The 6,613-nt window shown below is 46.3% G+C and overlaps 2 non-coding genes and 1 pseudogene across 2 annotated transcripts; 2 read left to right on the top strand and 1 right to left on the bottom strand.

Annotated features, from left to right (window-relative positions):
• Window positions 1-882: 882 nt before the first annotated feature.
• trnar-ccu (transfer RNA arginine (anticodon CCU)) lies at window positions 883-955 on the bottom strand. The gene has a single exon. It is a non-coding gene; the product is annotated as a tRNA-Arg (tRNA).
• A 1,297-nt stretch (window positions 956-2,252) lies between these two features.
• On the top strand, window positions 2,253-2,369 carry LOC148637250 (U5 spliceosomal RNA). The gene has a single exon (XR_015931569.1). It is a non-coding gene; the product is annotated as a U5 spliceosomal RNA (small nuclear RNA).
• Window positions 2,370-2,599: 230 nt separating this feature from the next.
• LOC148637249 (U4 spliceosomal RNA) lies at window positions 2,600-2,679 on the top strand (annotated as a pseudogene).
• The last annotated feature ends 3,934 nt before the right edge of the window (window positions 2,680-6,613 follow it).

Raw genomic sequence — 6,613 nt, 5'->3', positions numbered from 1 at the left:
GGATGTTCCACAGCAACTCCTGGAACAATGTTCTGTGGACAGATGTGACAAAAGTTGAACTTGTTGGTAAATGTGCACAGCGTTATGTTTGGAGATAACAAAACACTGCATACCAACTCCAAAACCTCATCCCACCTGGGAAGCATAGCGGAGGCTGTACGGCTTGCAATCATCGAGGGACCGATGAATTCCAAGATGTATCAGGAAATTCTACAGCAGAATGTCAGGGTGTCTGCCTGTGATCTAAAACTCTAAAGACGCTGGGTCATGCAGCATGACAAAAACAAAGGAGTACATCAACAACAGAGTGGCTGAAACAGAAGAAATTCCGTATTTTGGGATGGCCAAGTAAGAGTCCTGACCCCAATCCCATTGAAGTGCTGTGGCGTGATCTGAAGCAGGCCGTTCAGTGCAAGACATCCCAAAAATATACATGAACTGAAACAGTTTTTCATAGAGGAATAGGCCAAAATACCTCCTAACCGCTGCTCAGGTCTGACCAGCCGCTACAGAAAGTGGGGGTTGAGGTTTTTGTCATAAAGGAGGTTCCACTAGCTCCTTAATATAAGGGTTCACGTACTTTTTCCATCAATGACCTTGATTGTTTAAACCATTTGGTCAATAAAGAAACAGCAATGTCAAATGTTGGGCGTGTGTTGTTTGTTAAATCAGACTCTCTTTATTAATTATTATGACTTAGATAAAGATAAGATCACATGTTAGGAGCCATTCATGCAGAAATCCACATCATTCCAAAGGGCTGTTTACAAAAGTTTTTCTCCCAACTGTATGTGAGAGAAAAGCAGAGACGCTCACTGAGTAAGGTGGGGTTGCAGCTTCACAAATCACAAGGACATTTGTACACTCAAAAAGGGACAGGAGCACCCCAGATGGGACTCGAACCCACAATCCCTGGCTTAGGAGGCCAGTGCCTTATCCATTAGGCCACTGGGGCACACTGGGTTGGGTCGATCACGCTGATGAAGAGCCAGTTTTTTTTTTCCTTTGCTTTTTCAAAGGGATCCCCAAAATTAGGAAAGTTAGGCAGCAGAAGGTTTACTGTGACCTGAGAAGGACCGGCATCCAATCACGGTGGTACACACACACACGCTCTCACTCATCTGAGCTACACGGCTACCAAGATGATCTCAGGTGCGCCGAGCTGGTACGGAACATATTGAACTGATTGACGGCGAATTGTCTCTCAGACAGGCTTTTCACCTCTGAGCTCCCTGACTGACAGTAATCAGCTAGGTAGTGAAACAGTCAGCTGCTTCTAAGCCTTAAACAGCTGCATCTCGGCGCTTCCACAGAGAGATGATTTGAAAGCCAAACATCGCCCATTGGGAACACCTTACTATCACTAGTTTAAGAGACTCTTAAGGTCTTGCAGAGGTGCCTGTCTAATAGCATGCGCTTTGCAAGCTATAGGTGTTTAGGCTGAGGCAGAATGCCTGTTAACAAAATGTTTTTCTAAAGGGGCCTCGCACTCTTTTCCAAGCAATGGTCACCATCCCCACCGAGTGTCACAATGTAGTCATGTCCTAGGACATCACCTGTTAGTCTCCATTTGTCTGCCACCAACACTTTAGGTTACGGGGTCACAACCGCACCCCGGAGACCAGAGGAGCCGTTGGCGTTCTGGCGGCGCAGATTGGGCTGAAGGTGGGGCGCTTGAATCTCGCTGTTGGAGGCCGTCTGAAACTGACCCAAGCCTTTCCCTTGAATTAAATGTAAATAAGAAATGAACCCCAGATGCACATGGAATCAATCACGTGTTTCCTTTGAGCCGTTTCAGAGACTGCTCCAGAGTTTACCTTGCACAGATGCGCAAAGATTAATGATGGGGGTGCACGCTTCCAGGCGTCTTACTACTGTAGGGAGTGATTGAGACAATTCGTAGCTTGTGCTCATTTCCCTCTATTCCCCGTGTTACAGTGGTAGGATGACGTAAATTCCTGCTTCGACACGTAACGGGATTATAATCAAGTGGAGGAGCTGAGGGCTTTAGTTTTGTTTCGTTTTCCATGGCGTTCGTAAGCGCGCAAAACAAAACAAGAAAACAATCCAACTACTCCAACTACAGGCTGATCAAGGTATCTCCCCTGCCAGGTAAGCCGAGAGCCGCAGGCGATGAGCCCGGAGCTGAACGGGCCCCACTGGCTCGTTTGTAAGGCCAGGTGCATTGCCAACCACGACCGGCAGGGCAGAGGCCTTGAAGGCGGCCTGGGCTCCTGCAGCTGTCCAGCCACGCACTCTGGTTTCTCTTCATCTCGTACAAATCTTTTGCCTTTTACTAAAGATTTCCAAGTAAAGGAGCATGAATGAGTTCCATACAATTTTTGTGCTTCCCTGCCTTCGGGTGGGGCGCAGCTGGGCTGGTCAAAGAGAGAAAACAAAACCGCTCACAATCGCTCTTATTACGGCGACTGTGGCCGTCTGCTCTGCGAGTCCTCGGTCTCCGCCTGTCTGATTGGCGCTCTTTCCTCTGGGAGGCGGGAAGTGTCCGGCCGCAAATATGAAGCGTTACAGCAACGACATGCCATGAGACGATTGATAACGATTTCCATAGGATCCCCGCGGTTGCCTGGCAACCGTCAGCTTTGTGCAGTGGCAGTATCGTAGCCTGTGAGGTTTAGCCGAGGCACGATTATTGCTAGTTGAAAACTTTTCTCGTCAGAGCGTGACATAGTCTTGCAGGCATCGTGCTGTCTAACTGCAATACTATACCGCTGGAGGAAACAGCCCGGGTTCAATGAGCCTTGGAATGTGACTAGGAAAGTGAAGCCTTTTGAAAGAGGTAATGTCGACGCTTTTTTAACAGAGCACCAAAAAAACGTCTTTTTTGAAGGACTGGGCAGTGAGCATTGTTGGTTCAGTGGTAGAATTTTCGCTTCCCATGCGGGAAGCTCTGGTTCGATTCCCAGCCAAAGCAGTGGCTTTTGCAGCGAGTGGCTCCATCACTTGCATCCCCTTGCAACTCGCAACTGAAAACCCACTGAAGCAAAACAGGTGTTAGCCAGGTCAGTACCCGGATGAGGGTGAGCTACAGGGAAAAACAAAGTTTCCAGCTGGAAGCGGTGTTAATGGTGCCGGTGGGGGGGCGCTCACCCTGAGGTCTGTGCGGGTCCCAATCCCCCAGCATAGTGACGGAGACGCTGTGTTGTAAAAGGGCGCTGTCTCTTGGATGAGATGTAAAACCGAGGTCACAGCGCTCTGTGGTCATTAAAAATGACCACCAAAACCTTTGACAAAAGCTCTTGGTAATTGATGGTCTTCAATAATGCTTCTCCTTTAGGTACATTTTAAATCAGCTGAAAAATGCTGTGAAATGGGGGGTCACTTCACGCCAGTGTAGGATTTGGGTTACAAGAACTATAAAACTGCACGAGAAAGCCCGTACACTGAATTACACGGCTTTCAATTCAAAGGAGGGCAAAAGAAATTCCCTGAGTTCGATTTTTTGCAGCACAGAGAGGATTGCTGTCGTGAGGCTGGTTAGCTCAGTTGGTGAGAACTAATAACACCAAGGTTGTGGGTTCGAGTCCTGTACGGGCCAGGTCCTTTTCTCCTCTCTTACAAAAGCTATTAGGTTCCTTTCCGTGGTGAGATGGGTTGTCATGCAATGCTGCTACATAGTGCCGACAGACAATTAAATGACAAAAATGAAGAAAGTTAAAGCAGCTGGAAAGGTTTTCTTACAACTTTTGAGCTGACACAGTTTTGGAAAATGTTTTCTTCACGCTGCACTGTACCACATAGGCAGCCAAGAGTCTCCAAAACAAAACAGAATTGACAGTCATATAATGTCCATTAACCCCGGTTTTAAACACAGCATCATGTCTGCCATCATAAGAATATGAGTCCAATATTTTAGAATATAGTCAGAATGTCTTCTAACCTTACCTGTGGTGTCTTTAATCCCTATTGCTCAATGCATGGTGTACGTACTGCATACATGTGTCTTGAGAATGAGGAATGGGCCCCTAAGACATTTACCTGTTTCACAAATGATCGGATTTTACTAGAGATTCTGTTTGGGATTCAGATGTGCATTCGGACAGCAATTCCTTTCAAGAAATGATACGTTCTGGATGAGGTCAAAGGTGCTGGAACACTGTATTTAGGATGTGTTTGCAGTGATTGTGTCTCCTGCTTCAACGCAGTGATATATAGATGTGCTCCTGTAATTTATTGGTACATGCCCAGGGCAGTAAGTAGTCTGAGGATTTATTTCCAGAAGGCATAGAGCAGTGAAACAGTGAAGTAGTGCAGCACACTGGATCATTATATTATTAGAATCTATTCTACCTAAATTATTACATTATACACAACTTGAGCTCTCAGCACCGTACTGAGCCCAGGTGTTTTTCTAAAGCTGTCAGGTGCAGTTCATTTACATGAAGGAAATCTCTTACTGGGTACGATTACAATGCAGTAAGTAGCACAGGCTACTTAGGGAGTAGGCTGATGTGTTTAAAAACAACCAGCGCCAGGCAGGAGTCAAACCTCCAAACTCCTAATCCATAGTCAGACACATTATCCATTGCACCACTGGCCCTGGTGTGACACTGCAGGACTGTAACCCAGTGAGCTTAGCACTGCAACTAGTAAAATATTACCCCCGGTCCATTCTTTTCCAAAAGTGAGAAACACCTGTTTTCTACATTTTGTCTGTTTTAAAACCATATCTCTTTAAACCAAACCAAGAGTTTGTCTTTTGCACTGATATTCTGATTCATTTCGATTTCAAAGAAAAAAAAAACATTACCTTCCAAAGCATCATAAAATTGTCCCTTCCTCCAGACTCTACTTCTCTCTTGTAGTAGTACAGCAGACCTTTCCAGGTGAGCAGATCACAGAGTCCGAAATGAGCTTCCTCCATCAAGCAAAGTACCTGAACATGACTCTGTCATCATAAAAGCGCCCCTGTAATAAAGAAATTAAATCCGAAATCAAGAGGGCAGTTGCCTACTGAAGTTCAAGAAGTCATAAATTTTAACCTAGCAACACATTAAAGGCTGCATCTATACAAGTACGATTCTAGAAATGCTCACCAGATTACGTTTTAAGAAAGAACTGCGCCTCCGGTTCCGCCGAGATCTTAACTCGGATGGCAGGATTCAGAGTCTGGAGTGTGGAATGATGGCGCATGGAGGGTCCACATACTGTGGATCCCTCAGTGATCTTCCGCGTGTTCAAACCGCCAGCGTGTGACTCCCCTGTCCCCCTGACCTCATTGCTCTGCTCTCGCCTCTCTGCAGCTGAGCACGACTCATGGTAAAGTGGAAAAAAATATGCCCTCAACGTGAGATTTACTCTGGAGTGAGGATAGTTGTTACCTTCTTATCGTTAAAACGGATGTATGTGATGTGGCGACTAGTTTCTTCTCCATTAGCAGGCTTAAGGTTAAAGAAAAAAACATTGCTGACTTCTTTTTTTTTTGCCAGCCGTGAGCGCTGATTAGCGAGGTTTGTATTTCATGTTTTGCAAGTTGCATCCATTTTAAGAAAAACAAGTCGTTCAAGACAGGAAATGAATACTTGCATTTAATTAAGTCTAGACGTATGCGGTTGTCCATAATGACCAGTTCTGTTCGAGAACACAGAACAAAAAAAGGCACCGCTGGGATTCGGACCCAGGATTTTCTGTTTACTAGACAGGCGCTTTAACCAACTAAGCCACGGCACCCCAGGAGTGCTGTCCTTTTGCAGCCACTTGGACACACCACTCAGACACATCTGCATTCGGTGTGTGCTCCGCCTGCTCGCTGAGCAAGTTGCCACCTTTACATACAATAGCAACATCGACACCAAGAGAAAGGATGACAAATGGCTTTTATCTGGAACTTTTCATGTCCAAGGAGCTCAATGTGCTTTCTGTGTACAACAGGGCCACTGAACTCCACACTGGCCACTGAACCACAGCAGTGGCTTGCTGGCTTGACATCTCCCAAGGAAAATGTTGAAATCGCATGTGGAACAGGAAAATGACCCTCGAGTATGAGGGAAAAAAAAGAAAAAGATCAACTGGAGTGCGCCAACCCATGTCAGGACAGCCCAGTTTCGTTGACGAGTTGGCCGAGTGGTTAAGGCGATGGACTGCTAATCCGTTGTGCTCCACACACATGGGGTTGAATCCCATCCTTGTCGCTCTCCATGTCTGACACGTGTGCCTGTGCGCCTTTGGCCCTCCTGTTGTTTGCTCCGGTACTAGAGCCGTACATTTCCTAGCGGTGGCTGAACATGGTATAGTAGGCTAATGTCAGTATCGAGCAGTGACAGTAACAGTATTTACGTGCCGCTGCTCCCAAGTGGCTCTGGTTTGAGACTGTGTTTTCACTTACTTGCAACGCAAACGGAGAAAGCGATTTTTGACAGTCTCTCGAGAGACTGCGCTAGGTGTTTAGGGATAGACTTTGTCAGTTCCCCCTGGGATGATGGCCTCTCAATTAGTTTGTGATTCCTCTAGACGTTTATACACTAGAAGCCTGCTTCATGGCTTAAATCCAAGCTAAGGAAACGAGTTAGAGGTCTGATGCAGAACTGCGAATTCAATGAACGGGAACACTACAGTACATTGCACTGTGTGTGTTAGGAAAGCTGCCCCCTTC

This window comes from Lepisosteus platostomus, unplaced genomic scaffold (assembly GCF_059453375.1).
Source record: "Lepisosteus platostomus isolate fLepPlt1 unplaced genomic scaffold, fLepPlt1.hap1 Scaffold_129_H1, whole genome shotgun sequence".
NCBI classification, from domain to species: Eukaryota; Metazoa; Chordata; class Actinopteri; order Semionotiformes; family Lepisosteidae; genus Lepisosteus; species Lepisosteus platostomus.
This window is presented reverse-complemented; position numbering and strand designations above follow the sequence as displayed.